This window comes from Bison bison, unplaced genomic scaffold (genome assembly GCF_000754665.1).
Source record: "Bison bison bison isolate TAMUID 2011002044 unplaced genomic scaffold, Bison_UMD1.0 scf7180017864160, whole genome shotgun sequence".
In the NCBI taxonomy this organism is placed as follows: domain Eukaryota; kingdom Metazoa; phylum Chordata; class Mammalia; order Artiodactyla; family Bovidae; genus Bison; species Bison bison.
In genome coordinates, this window is record NW_011494732.1 from 1 (window position 1) to 15775 (window position 15775).

Sequence of the window (15775 nt, forward strand, 5' to 3'; positions counted from 1 at the left end):
ATTCCTTAAAAAACTGGAAATAGAACTGCCTTATGATCCAGCAATCCCACTGCTGGGCATACACACTGAGGAAACCAGAAGGGAAAGAGACAAGTGTACCCCAATGTTCATCTCAGCACTGTTTATAATAGCCAGGACATGGAAGCAACCTAGATGTCCATCAGCAGATGAATGGATAAGAAAGCTGTGGTACATATACACAATGGAGTATTACTCAGCCATTAAAAGGAATACATTTGAATCAGTTCTAATGAGGTGGATGAAACTGGAGCCTATTATACAGAGTGAAGTAAGCCAGAAGGACAAACACCAATACAGTATACTAACGCATATATATGGAATTTAGAAAGACGGTAACAATAACCCTGTATACGAGACAGCAAAAGAGACACTGATGTATAGAACAGGCTTATGGACTCTGTGGGAGAGGGAGAGGGTGGCAAGATTTGGGAGAATGGCATTGAAACATGTGAAATGTCATGTATGAAACGAGATGCCAGTCCAGGTTCAATGCACGATGCTGGATGCTTGGGACTGGTGCACTGGGACGACCCAGAGGGATGGTATGGGGAGGGAGGAGGGAGGAGGGTTCAGGATGGAAAAAAAAAAAAAAAATTCAACCCCTTCAAAGAGCAGGAGATTTTAGAATCTGTGTACAGCGGTTTTCAGATTTTGTGCTGTTTATAATTCTTTTTTTCCCTGTAATAGGGTGAAAATATTTTAACAGATGACCCTCTGAACTCCTTTTAGACAGACCTGTTTGTTTTCAGCAAAATTCCTTGATGTGCATAGAAAATGACCTCTCTGGGGGTAGAGCTTGAAAGGATAGTGAAACACACCATCCAAACAAACTTTGTAAGAAATTAAAAGTTTCTTACAAAAGTTTCTTTAAAAAAAAAAAAAGAAGAAGAAGAAGAATGGGAGGGAGGAGCAGAGGAGAGGAATTTGGAGAGGAAAAGCTAGCAAGCAAGCAGAAAAAAGGAGAAAGGGGAACAGGCAACAAGCAGAATTCTGGGTTCTGATAAAAAGTCGTGAATGAGAAATTTCCAGGGGTGGGGTTAAACAAACGATGTTTAAAAACTTGAACTCCTAATAGTCTAAGCTTATGTGTGTACTGCTGAAAGATGAGCACCATCCATTACTCCAAAACTTCAATAAAGTCTTCTATGCCTATAAAAAAAAAAAAAAATGAAGAGGTGTTGGACCTAAGGAAAGTCCATTTACTTTTACTCTTTCTAAATCTCTCTTCTTTTATGGCTTTTCCCAATGTAGGAGCTGAAGATTCATTTTTTACCTTTATGGTTCAAAGTCTTAGAAGTTTAAACCACTTGGTAGATACAGTCAATGCTTTTGATACTGACAAAATCTTACTTTGCAATTTGGAGACAATCTGAGTGATCAAGGATTAGTTGTTTGAGGAACTGGGTAGTTGACTGATAAACTGGTTAGTTGGATTCAGATTGGGTTAGTGATCATCCACAAATCCAATCAATTCTGTGCTCTAGTTTTTATGGCTAGAAATAAAGAAAGCTTTTTGGTAGAGTGCCCTGCCTGTCCAGAGGGATGCGTGTGTGTGTGTCTTGTGAAATGAAGAATTAATGGAATCCACTTCCAGATTCCATTTCCATCAGGATAAGAGCATGTGACCTTGGTGTGACACACATTTGATCCCAAATGGCACCTCTAAAAATACCAGTTATCAACTGTCTGCAGTAACAAAGAGAATATTGTGAGAAATGTATTGAAAGAACTTAGAGTGACAAATACAAAAGCATATAAAAATGTGGGTTTTAAAAAAATTTCAAGCATGACTTTGAAAAGAAAGGGAAAACATACGTACTAGAAATCTCCCCACTCAATTAAACATTTCATTATTAATGGCAAGCCCATGCTGGTGGAATGAGAATGGGTATCATTTGAGTAGGAAAGTTCACAGCCATTTCGAATGTCCAATTTCCCTTTCGGGATAAAGGCAGGCATTAAGATCCTGGATCCTTACTGAGCATCCTGGTTGAAGAGGGGAACCTGCACCAGGTTACGCCAATAATTGCCAGCCCCCCAGGATCCCAGCTCAGAAATTTTTGTGTGTTCTCAGGAGACAAAAATGACTGATCATCAAAGGCAGTGGAGCACAGCAGGACTGTCATAAGCCTGAAGTTACAACTTAGACATGCAATAGAAAATATCATCGCTACCTCTCCAGTGCATTGCCTGTAGTAATTAAAAACTTGATCCCTGCTGTTTTATCATCTCATTAGCAATGGGGGCACAAGACTTTTATCCTTGTTTGTCAGGAATCAAACATACCAGAGGAACTCTGATTATAAATTGATGAAAGTAAAGTTAAACTTTTAAATAAGAGAAGTGACTGTTCGCAATGTTTTTTTAAAGCTGATTAAAGATACCCTCTTTTTTTTTTTTCTATAAAAATAATATCTCTGTCCAGGCTCGAACGGTAGAGGTCATCTCTAGGATGGCTTCATCCTATGCATTTTGTAAAGGGAGTTCGCTTTGTGAGCAGTTCTGATTTAAAATAAATACCAGTCCTGCAAAACTTCCGAAAGCATGGATACAAAGGATGTCCTCCTTTTCAAGGCTTTTGATGAAGTTGAAACACCTTCTACCCTGTCGGTGATGTGTGTTCTAACGTCTTTTATGGAGGGTGGCGAGCCTCACTGTTTAAAAAGCCAGGCAAGCTTTCTATTTATTTTAATAACTCGTCTTTATAAATGAGGACAGGTGAAGGAACGGGGGCTTCTCTGAAGCAGCTAATTTCTCCAACCTTTGTTTCCAAAATAGAAAAATTCCTTTGGAACTCACACTGTTTCCTTGGGGTCCAAAGGATTCTAGCAACTGTAACCTCTTCTGTGGCACTCAGTCAGTTTCTAATCAATGCTCCAGAGCATATGGGGGTTTCAGATTTGAAGAAGGGACAGTTTATGGGACATTTTATTTTATTTCATACATCTCCCACCCACAATGAATTGCTCATCTGTGCATTCAAACTACACATACTGACAGCCATGCTGGGGATCCAAAAACACAATTAAGCTCCTTTTCTGCAGGGAGTTTTAAACTTTCTCCTCTCCACACTCTACACTCATCTTTGTAAATGAGGCCAGGTGAAGGAACTGGGGCTTCGCTGAGGCAGCTAATTCCTCCAACCTTTGTTTCCAAAACTGTGACTAACTTGTTTGAGGAACAGTAGTCCAAATAGCTTCAGAAGTAAAATAATAAAAATAATAAAAGCTGTATATTCTTAACTTCAAGACGGCTGCCGTTTGGGGTCAGACTATTCTTTGCTGGGAGCTGATCTGTGCATCCTAGGATGTTAAGCAGTATCTTGGTTCTCTCTTCCATTAGATTCCAATGGCTGCCCACCTCCTGTGTGACAATGAACAGTCTCCATACACTGCCAAAGGTCACTGTGAGGCAGAGCCACTCCGGGTGAGAACACTGGGACATGTAGACATAGTACATTGCATTTCTCTCTGTCTGCCCATCTGTCTGTCCATCTGTCTGTTTCTTTCTCTCTCACACAAACATGCAAAATCATGAACACAGGGTCCATCCTGGAAAGGGACACCAAAGTCTACCGGGTAATAAGTAGTTTTCTTTCCTAGGTGGAGGGTGGGGGCGCAACAGGGAAGAAGGTCTGACCTGCTTTCCCCTGCACACTCTTCAATACCTTTAAGGAAAATATTTACTTATTTAATTTGGCCGTGCTGGGTCATAGTTGTGATATGCGAACTCTTTAGTTTTGGCACGCAAACTCTTAGCTATGCATGTGGGATCTAGTTCCCTGACCAGGGATCGAACCCAGGTCCCCTGCATTGGGAATGCAGCATCTTAGCCACTGGACCACCAGGGAAGTCCCCACCCTACAATGTCTTTTAAATCATATGCCTTGTGTGTACATTACCTCTTGTAAGCAAGCAAAAGAACGAACAAATGAAGGAATGAATAATTCAAGCCAGGAGGTTTCCCAGAGATAAATAACTGAAGAATGAAATTAATGAATCAATAAACAAGTACATGAATGGATAAGTTATGATATTATGCTGAGGCCCCCTACACGTTCTATAAACAGACTAATCAGTTAACTAACTCTGATGGTGGGAAGCTTCAGTCACTCAGCTGTGTCCTACTCTTTGCAATCCCACTCACTGTAGCTTCTGTCTGTGGAATTCACCAGGCAAGAATACTGGAGTGGGTTGCCATTCCCTTTCCCAGGGGATCTTCCCGACCCAGGGACTGAACCTGGGTCTCCTACATCACAGCAGATTCTTTACCATGAGCCACCAGGATGCAAACATAGCTTTAATCAAAATTATTCTAGTAAAAACAAGAATGTGCTTAAAGAAAGTGACTGAGGGAGGTGTTTCTGATTTTATTCTGTCATTATAAGCAGCATCAAACATCCATACTTTTTTTCCCCAGTTGGCAAATGAAAATAGTCTATTTTTCCCTGTGTATACTTTATTTATTTTTAATATTTATTTATTTATTTGGCTGGGCCAGGTCTTAGTTGTACCATGTAATATCTAGTCCCCCAAACAGGAACTGAACACAGGCCTATTGCACCAGGACTGCGGAGTCTTAGCCACTGGACCACCAGGTAAGTCCTCCTGTATATGCTTTTGTTTGTTGTGTGCTTAGCTGTATCCCACTCTTTGTGACCCCATGGACTATAGCCTGGCAGGCTCCTCTGTCCATGGAATTTTCCAGACAAGAACACTGGAGTGGTTTGCCATTTCCTACCTTCCTGACCCAGGGGTTGAACCTGCATCTCCTGCATTGGCAGGCAGATTCTTTACCACTGTGACACCTGAGAAGCATCATATACCTCAATACCTTTAAAATACCCTGTGCAGTCATCTCCACCTCCAAGCAAATGAATAAATGAATAACTCAAGCCAGTGATTCATAAAGGACGAACCCATTTTACAAGGAAAGAAATCAAGAAGGAGGAGATTTTTTGGAGGAGCTGGCTTTGTGCTCATTTAATAGGTTTGAGGTGATTATGCCAGCATTTGTTCTGTCTTGGGGCAGTTGCCTCTGGCGGATGGTGTGGGCAGGGTCCTGGCTGCCCAGTAGGCAGCACCGGGGTGCCTGGTCTCTTTTGAACCATGTTACTATTCCTGTTCCTTGTACCAGTCTGAGAAGCTGTACAAAACCATCCTTGTGGTAATGGGTAGGTCTAGTTTGGGATAAGCTGTAGTGTTATTACAAGGATATTAAGTTGTACAACATGTAACTGGGAGTCAGCCCAGGGTTTTATGAACAGCCGTGAAACTTGGCTCCATCACTGCCGGTAAAGTTGGGCGAACTTGGCAAAAAGCACATTACCCAGAGCCATGCTGATTCATCTGGAGCAAAGAGACTGGACTAGATGATTTCTGTCAAGCCATCCAAGGTCCATGGCCAGGTAGATCTTGAGGATTTCAGTAAGTGGGGGAAAACAGATTCTTCTTCTTGAAGCTAAACTGGAAAGTAGCTTATTCAACTGATAACAGTATTTAAACTTCATGATTATGTGGAAAATAGATTCTGCTGCAGGAAATGCCTTTTTCAATTTTGTCAGACCCTCTCCCAGAGTATAGCCTCTCCCCTTGATGATTTACAGATATTTAATGTGATTATTCGAGGAGGGCATGGCAACCCACTCCAGTATTCCTGCCTGGAGAATCCCATGGACAGAGGAGCCTGGCGGGCTCTGGTTCATGGGGTCACAAAGAATTCGCTATGACTGAGCCACTAAGCACAGTGTGATTATTCACATCAAATTCATGCATAACATGAAGTTAGAAAACAGTAAAAATATAAATAGCAGAATCAAAGATATAGATATTCTGAGAGTTTAGAAAACTTAGCAGAGAGAATTATCATCAGTTCTCTGTAATGTATCCTACGCCTGCCTAGAAACCACAGTGCTATGAAAACTCACATAATATAAATCACACGGTCTATGAGAAAAATAGGGTTGGAACATAATGCTCAAAAAGTTCATCAGGAATGCTTTGTAAAAAAGATATCAATAGAAACAGAGTAAAAATGCCAGTGTGGCTTTACTCATGTTAAATGACTACAAAAATACATTAACACTACAATGACTACGGCACTTTACCTGATTAAAGACCTGATGTTTGCCTGTGGCCTCAGAAGCATTGTAGCTGATGAGTTATCATGAGGTGGTGAAAATGTTTCCCGAAATTGAAGGAAATGATGTCAGCCCATATCTCAGGTGTATCTCATGAAACCTATGTGAACCAGGTCAGTGCTTAAGGTGTGTGTGTGTGTGTGTGTGTGTGTGTGTGTGTGCGCGCGCGGGCGCGTGTGCGTGCACAGTGTGTATTCTTTCTGCCTGATTCATCACCTGCAGTTTTCTGTATTCCCCTGCTGCTGCTGCTGCTGCTGCTGCTGCTGCTGCTAAGTCACTTCAGTCGTGTCCGACTCTGTGCGACCCCATAGACAGCAGCCCACTAGGCTCCCCGGTCCCTGGGATTCTCCAGGCAAGAGCACTGGAGTGGGTTGCCATTTCCTTTTCCAGTGCATGAAAGTGAAAAGTGAAAGTGAAGTCACTCAGTCGTGTCCGACTCTTAGCGACCCCATGGACTGCAGCCCACCAGGCTCCTCCGTCCATGGGATTTTCCAGGCAAGAGTACTGGAGTGGGGTGCCATTGCCTTCATTTCTCAAAGATGAAGTTGCCCCTGAGCAAATGTGAGTTCCATGTTATGTTCAAATTGTTCCCTAATACACCAACTGCATGGAAACAAATTTGTATTTTTGAAACCCACATCAGGGCAGAATTTACACACGGAATAGAAAATGTAATCTAAAGGCAATAATAATACATAACATTTGAACTTGGCTTACTGTGTGCCCAGCACACTGCCAATAATTGACAGGTACTAACACTTTTCAATCTCAATAACCTCTGTAAGGTAGGTGTAGTTATCATCACATCATGTTTTAAAAACAATTTATTGGAGTACAGTTGATTTACAATGCTATGTTAGTTTCAGGTGTACAGAACAGTGATTCAGCTATATATATATATATATATATATATGTATAGAGTATATATAGATATATATTCTTTTTTAGATTCTTTTCCCTTATGGGTTATTACAAAATATTGAGTATAGTTTCCTTGTGGTATACAATGAGATCCTTGCTGTTTATTTTATGTATAGTAGTGTATACTTGAAATGGCAACCCACTCCAGTATTCTTGCCTAGAGAATCCCAGGGACAGAGGAGCCTGGTGGGCTGCCATCTATGGGGTCGCACAGAGTCGGACACGACTGAAGCGACCTAGCAGCAGCAGTGTATACTTTTCCCTCCCCATCCCTCTTCCCCTTTGACAACCATAAGTTTGTTTTCTATGTCTGTGAGTCTGATTTTTTTTGTAAAGAAGTTCCCTGGTATCATATTTAGATTACACATATGAGTGACATACGAAAATTGTCTTTGTCTGACATACTTCATTTACTGTGATCATCTCCAGGTCCATCCCTGTTGCTGCAAATGGCATTATTTCATTTTTTTATGGCTGAGTAATATTCCCTTCCATGTATGTACTACAGCTTCCTTATCCACTCATCTTTGGATGGACATTTAGGCTTCTTCCATGTCTTCACTATTGTAAATTGTGCTGCTATGAACATTGGGGTGCACATATCGTTTCAAATTAGAGTGTCCTCTGAATACTTGCCCAGGAGTGGGATTGCAGAAAACTAGAATTATATTATTTTATTGATGATGAAATTAAGGCACAGAAAGAGTGCTGAACATCATACAGCTGTTAGGATGGAGGAAGGATTTGGCTTCAGGTTGCTCTGCTTTCCACCGTGAATGGGAGCAGCACTGCGGATTTCAATGTACTCAGCATTGAATCCCCCATCCATCAGCCACGTGCCGTGACCATAACAACACACACAGTGAGGGGCACCTGGTGTGGCCTTCACAGGAATTCAGCATAAAGAAAAAAGAAAGTGATAAGCCCTCTCCATCTTGCTCAGGACATACCATTGTGGAGTATTCCATCCTTTTCCGGGCCCCACTCTCTGAGGGGAGGGGTAAAAATAGACTGGATTTAGGGGATATAAATAAACTCATGTCCAAAGGAAAGTCAGCAACACGGTGAAGGTATGTCAAGCTGTGTCAGATGAGACGATGGGAAGAAAGTCACAGAATTTAGAAGAGACACTTGCAGGGTTGACGTGAGTCTCCTTGAAGTATTTCAAAGGGTAGGATGTGTTAAGACTATTTGATTAATAAAAAATGTTTTAAATTATCATTTAAACTAAATGCTAAATGGTTAACATTTACTGAGCTCAGATCCTGACACTTTGCATGTACCATCTGTGTTCCTTCTAGCAACAGCCCCGTGATGCTGGTTCTGATGTCCACATTTATTCTACAGAAGGGACTGAAACAGCCAACCTCAAGTTTTTGCCCAAGTCACATGACCTATTACTGTCAGGGCAGGAATTGGAACCTATGAAGTTTGACTTCAAAATTTCTGTTCATCATTCCCAAGCAGAAGAAACTTATAAAGTGATCAATTTAATTGCATGTAATGGAGAAATTTCTGGAAATTAGGAGTGCTCAGAGAGGGACCATGCTGCTTCTGGAAATTGTGAATATCTGGTCCCTGGAGCTTTGCAGGCTAAGGTTGAGGGAGCCCCTGATGGGAACACATGAAGGATACACAAGAACAGGTCAGAGAAGATTAACTTTCAAGATCTCTTACTAAACTTGCTTTCTATCATTCTAATGGGGAGTTGACAAAGTCTATTCCTTACAAAATACAATATGCACAGGCATCAGGATGAGCGAGCTGATGTCTTGTCCACCCAGATATTCCTGTGTAGGGTTTTGTAGTAACCCAGCCTTTGGGGTTTGAGGACAGCCCACCCTTGTTCACCCAGGCCTTAGGAAAGGAACTAAGGGAAATATGCCTAAAAGAAGGGGCTACTCTACAGTATGGAGATATATTAATATGTAACCCCCCATGGAGGTCTCAGATCAGAATACCACTGAAATTCTTAATTTGGGGGGGACTCAGGGTTGTAGGGTCTCCCAGAAAAAAAGCACAAATCTCAAAGCAACAAGTTAAATACATGGGATATATTATAAACCTGGAAGTAGACAACTATTTCCAGATGGAAAGCAAACTATATCAAGCCTAGGCACTCCAAAGATAAAAAGACGTCTCTGGGCGTCCCAGCTAGTGCTAGTGGTAAAGAACCCACCTTCCAGAGCAGGAGACATAAGAGACGGGTGTTCAGTCTCTGGTTTGAGAAGATCCCCTGGAGGAGGGCAGGGCAACCCACTCCACTATTCTTGCCTGGAGTATCTCATGGACAGAGGAGTCTGGCGGGCTATAGTCCATAGGGTCACACAGAGTCGGACACAACTGACGAGACGTAAGCCTAACCTGAATGGATAAAGGTGAGTTTCTACTCTGAGAGAAGTAAGTTCATATAGAGTCACATGTCCAGTTGGGAGCTATATATTTTCTCTTGGAGATCTCCAGATAGCTTAACTCAGCAAATTCAAAATGAGACTCAGCCCTCTCTCCCCTGGGTTCCCTATCTTGGTCCATCCAGAAATCTGTGAGCCATCCTCCATTCTTTCCCTCACCCACCCCCCAACCCTGCCCACCATCTAACAAGGTATCGAGTTCTATCTGTCCCATCATTCAATTGCCTCTCACACCAGTTCACTCTTCTCCATCCTCACGGCCGTCGAGCTAGTTTAGGACATGATCAGGTTTTTACCACCTGGCCCCTGCTTGCTTCTCAGTCGTCATCCCTGGCTACCATATGCTCATGGTCTACACTCCAGCCATACCGAATTTTTGGCAGTCTTTGGAACTCTCTCTCATGTTGTTTCCCTGGCTCAGAGTGGTAAAAGTAACGTTCAGTTAGGAAGATTCATATTTATTCCTTAGGAATCTGTTTAGATGTCATTTCCATGGTAAATCTTCCCAACATCCCAATTAAGGTGCCCATTTATACGTACCCTAATGCTTTCCCTGATAAAAAGGGTTTAAGTGCACAGCCTTGCTATATTCCCTTGTGTCTGTTTATTCATTGTTGGTCCCATTTGATTGTTAATTTCATGAGAACAGAGACAGTGTAATTGCGAGCACATAGCAGATTTTCAATAAATATTTGTTGAATGAATATGAAAAGATTGAGTTTTCTCACTGTTTTTAAAGTCAACCAGCTTTAAAACAGTAGCTGTTACATGTTACTTACTCCCTGTATTGATGTATTCAAAAATTACAGAAGACATGATTATCAGAGTTTGGGCATAAAACCAGTCAATCATATGGATAAATTTGCCCTGTGTCAACTTCATCTTTGATTTGCAAAATTTTGGAGGTTCACTAACTTTAGATTTGTTTTTATGGGGCAGATAGTGAGCAGATGGTCTGCTTATTGATAAATTGTTAAAAAGTAATTACATCCCAGAAAGTTTACTTTCTAAAACCATTAATAAACTAAATTTCTTCAAAGCTTAGCAAAGAGGAGGAAAAAGCTATTTATAATTACAAAAGCCTTACTTTCCAATGTGAGAGAAAACGCTTACTTTGCAGCTTTCAGTTTTGACCAAAAGAATATTTTACAGATATTAAAACTCACAAAAATATGCAGCTCACATAAGACAGGTAGACTATTCGGGTAATTTAGTCAATGAACTGTTTCTTAAAAAGAAAAAAAAAAAGTATATTTCTTATTCACCCATGGGGAATACTGGAGCGATAACTTCTGCAGTAGTGGGATAGCTTTCCAGTTTAGAGTGGTTTTAGTTGAAAAAGAAAATTGAGCTATGACTTCCATGTCACAGACAGTAGCTGTATTAAAGAGCTCCTTTGTATATGTAGTAAAATAGAAGACATTTCAAGCACTTACAGAGTTCCACATCTAAGATCGCAGCCTCGGTAAGACTAGATCTAACCTACCCTATTGTAATGGAGCAGAAATATACGAGACCTGATTTTGTTTGAAATATTGGATCATTTTCCTTTGATTCCATGATTTTCAAGCCGCCCCCCCTCTCCTGGGCTACTTTAATGCAATATCACTTCTGTACCCTAACGCCTTTCCCAGCCTGGTAGGTACGAGAACAGTTCTTCATGTGTAAGTCAACTCTCCAAGGAGACAATTTCAAAGCAGTGCTTTTGTGATAACGGGGAAGATAATATTCTAGAATATAGTGACCAGATCAGAAAATAAAGATACGTAGGGTTTTTCAATTTTCAGATCTACGAAGTTTTGAAATGGACAAACATCTGAAGTTAATAACAGGAGCTAGGGGGCGAAAGGAGAAATGTATAAATATATAAATGTACAGGTTAAAGGTATACAGTCCCTTTGTTCTGCCTTCCAAAGACCTTTCTCATGCAAAACCTGAGAAAAGTCAAAAAAATTAGGTGAAGGAAAGCTTGTGCTAAAACTCTGATAAGGCTGTCTTCCCCTTAAATTTCAATGTATTGCCTTTTCTTATTTACTGCTGACATAAAGACCACAGACTCTTAATTGTTCTGAAAATATGTGTGCTTGATGAAATATCTCTTAGCACACTTTGGTGGACAATGTCCACTTTCCTAGGCAAGGGTTTCCCCATTGGTGACCCCCTTCTCCATCAACCACCATCATCAAAAGGCCAACCTTGGCCCTACCCTAGCTCTGCATTGTTACAGTCAAGGGTAGAGGGTCTAGGTTTAACTGCAGTAACAAAGGGACTGCAAGATAAACTGGTTCAAAGAAGAGACAGAGCTGCAGTACATAGGGTCTCACAGAGTCAGACACGACTGAAGCAACTTAGCACACACTCCATCTACCCCAGATTGCCTGTCTGGACAGTATGGAGAGAGTTATTATCTGTGCTCTTGTCTCTTGTTTGAACCAGTCTATCTTGTGATTCCTTTGTTACTGCAGCTAAGCCTGAAGATTGCAAGGATGGAAACCGAGACTGTTCTGGAGACTATTGCAATAATATGAGTAAGAGAGAGGGCGGCCTGGAGCAGCACAGTGGCAGTGGAAGCCCAGGTCCTGTGTATTTTGAGGAGAAAGCTTATAGTTTGCTCATTTTGGGGGGCTCAGAGGTTAAAGGTCTCAGAGGTCTGCCTCCAATGCAGGAGAACCAGGTTTGATCCCTGGGTCGGGAAGATCCCCTGGAGAAGGAAATGGTAACCCACTCCAGTATTCTTGCCTGGAGAATCCCATGGATGTAGAAGCCTGGTAGGCTACAGTCCATGGGGTCACAAAGAGTTAGATATGACTGAGCAACTTCACTTCACTTCACTTTGAGAGGAAGAAATATGTCAAGGATGAGTCTAAGAATTTTGGTCTGAGTAACACACTAGAAGAACAGAATTACCATCAGTTGAACTGGGGAACATGTTTGGAGGGAAATACCAGAGGTTTGGGTTTGGGAATGTTACCTTGGAGTGTTACCTTTTGGAAGTATTAAGAAGGCTGTTGGGTATATGAGTCTGGAGTTTAGGGGAGAGGTTCAGCCTGGAGAGACCACTCTGGAAGAATTTAGGAGTAGTGGTGGTATTTAAGTATCAGTAGTATTCCAAGTCTTGAGTCTGGGCCCCTGAATCCTATGTATAAGTATGATTGCACTTCCAGATCCCCCGGCAGCTGGGTGGGATCATGGTCTAGTCTTGACTTTTGAGTGCTGAATAGAAACAGTGTGGGTTACACCCAGGACCCAGACCACCTTCAGTTCTATTGCATCACTTTTTCCTGTGCCACAGAGCCTGGCAAAGCTTCAGCTGCTCTTCTCTCTTGCTTGAACCAGTCTGTCTTGTGGTCCCTTTGGACCCCCAGAGATTCGCAATGGACTTGCAATCAGGCAAGAGGAAAACCTGGTTTATTTCATCACTTTGGCTTTGCAGCTGTTTATTACTGCAATTAACCTAGCCTACCCAGAATGACATTTAGATACAAATATAGATTCTCATGGCCAAAGTATAGTGTCTAGAATTAGGAGTGGAGAGTTAGGCATTTCAGTGATTATTTTACAGACACTTTGACCTAGGAAATACACCCATTTTTGAAACTGAAACGAAGAGAAGTCAACTGAAATTTAAGAAAGTTGGTCTTTTTAAAATGCTTGCTGTACCAGCAGCATTGTAATCGCTTATTTTGAAATCTCCAAACACTGAGTGCCTTCCAAATATCTTTTTCATCAGCCTCCTCCCAGCTTTCGAATGATATTGCCTGTCCACCAGTGACCCATTTTGAAAAAAAAAAAATGCTATATCTACACCTGTGTCTGTATCTCTATCTATATATCTGTGTCTGTATATACGCCTGTATCTATATCGTATATCTGCATGTGCGTGCTCATGCGCATTGCTAAGTCATGTCCGACTCTTTACGACCCCACAGACTGTAACCCACCAGGCTCCTCTGTCCATGGGATTTTCCCCAGACAAGAATACCGGAGTGGGTTGCTATTTCCTACTCCGGGAGATCTTCCCAACCCAGGGATTGAACCTGTGTCTCCTGAGTCTCCTGCATTGGTAGGCAGATTCTTTACCACTGAGCCACCTGGGAAGCCCATGTTGTATATCTGACCTCTATCTATATATCTGTATCTACACACATACCCATAGCAATATCCATACTTGTACCCTTATCAATACACATACTCGTATCTATACTTGTATCCTTATCTACACCCATATCTGTATCTATATATGTACCCTATCAATACACATATCCACATCCATATCGATACACAAACACTTATAAATGCACATATCCTTATCAATACATGTATCCTTATCAACATACAGGCCCGTATCTATACACAGACCCATATCTACACCCATTCATATGGCTGTGCACGTACCATACCCATATCTGTGGCTATTCACAGACCCATATCTACACCCGTAACCATATCCATATCAATACCCGTACTCACGCATGCTAAGTCACTTCAGGTGTGTTTGACTCTTTGCGACCCCATGGACTACAGCCCACCAGGCACCTTTGTCCACGGGATTCTCCAGGCAAGAATACTGGAGTGGGTTGTTGTGCCCTCCTCCAAGACCCATACTCATATCTATACCCGCGTCTATACACAAACCCGTATCTATACTCATGCCTGGGCCCATATCCATCTGTCTTCCACCTGCCTGTCAGTGTTGGTTGTCCCCATTCTCCCCCAAGTGGACTGCCCTGCTGAAACTCCATGCCACCTGGGACAGCTGCAACGCCTATAGAAGTCAAACAGGGCTTGACCCTGTGCGGCGAGCTAGTGGCAGGTCAGAATCCACCCGGGCAGCAAGGCCCTGTTCAGCTTCTCATTGTGCCTTGAAAATCCCAATGGCAAAGGTGTACACATGAGAATATGCTGGTGGGGTTCTGGGGAAAACTAGGGACCTGATGGATTGGGATTCTTCATGCTGCTGTTAATAATCCTTCCGATAAAAGATTTCAAAAAATTAAATTTAAACATGTTTTTAAAATTAAAAATATTTAAACGTTTAAAAATAATAATAATAATCCACACCTCTTGTGTAACTCCAAATTAGGAGCTCTCTGCTCCAAAGGGTCTAGGTTGGGTCAAGGCTGTCTTACTAAATAAAGATGGTGATGATGTGAACTGCTCACCCTGAGTGGATGCTGTGTGCAGGCACGCTGTCCCACACATTCACAAGAAAGCCCCGCGAGGAACCTGCTTCACGTCACCTGGTTCCCAAGAGGCCGAGGCTCCGACGCCACATGCCTAGGCCCCATGGAAGGATCTACTTCTGTGCCTCCCCTCCCTTCCCGGTAAATTATTTCTACTTCTCTGAGTTGCCCTGTTTGGTTCTTTATGCAGAGGGAAGCTGTTATGAAATCCTATTTAAACCTCTATGTGTGATGTTTTTAAAAAAACAAACTGTCACCTCCCTCCCTTTCGCTAAAGTAAATATTTTTTGGCAAAGCTAACATTGCCTGTGCCCTTTCCCATGGCCGTTCGGCAGACACATCCCCGTCTGTGACGGTGGTGGGAACCAGCCAGCCCTCACCAAACCCTGCGTAGATGCTGGGTGCTTCCATGCCCTTTGTCCCCATCCGTCCTCGCAGTTGCCCTGGGAGACAGTTTTGTCACTCTATCAAGTGGAGAACAGGGGATGGCACGTGAGCAGCTTGCTCAGCATCTCACAGGGTAACTACAGAGCCTGGATCCAACCTGGCTTAATCTGACTGCAAGCAATCTATTGTGTGGGGTGAAGGTGCTTAAGAAAGCAGACGGCAAGGATGGCAGAGACTGTTCATTCTGTGTATTCCAGAACAGTCCCGGGAATACCAGGTGGGCCTTGGTCACCTCCCTCTGGGTCTGAAAGACATAACCCTTACCTGTGATGACACCCAACAAGTATGGCACTTAGAGAATCAAATTTACAGCATCTTTCTCTTTTTTTAAGTTTTTTTTTTTTTTTTTCTTGCTATGGACCATTTTAAAAGTCTTTGCTGAATTTGTTACAATATTGCTTTTGAATTTTCTATGTTTTAGGTGTTGGAGCTTGAGGCATTCGAAATTTTAGTTTCCCAACCAAGGATCAAACTTCACCCTCTGCAATGAAAGGCGAAGTCTTAACCACTGGACCACCAAGGAAGTCCCTGAAGCATCTTTCTTAAAAGACAGCAACTGATTTCCTTCCTATTCTCCCTGCTTTTCTCATGAAAACAAAAGAGAAGACCTTGAAACAACTTTCCCATATAGCAGGAGCCCTCTGGTGGGCTTC

The 15775-nt window shown here is 42.1% G+C and overlaps 1 non-coding gene across 1 annotated transcript; it reads right to left on the bottom strand.

The window, feature by feature from the left end:
• Nucleotides 1–3798: 3798 nt before the first annotated feature.
• TRNAG-CCC lies at nucleotides 3799–3871 on the bottom strand. The gene has a single exon. It is a non-coding gene; the product is annotated as a tRNA-Gly (tRNA).
• Nucleotides 3872–15775: the final 11904 nt, after the last annotated feature.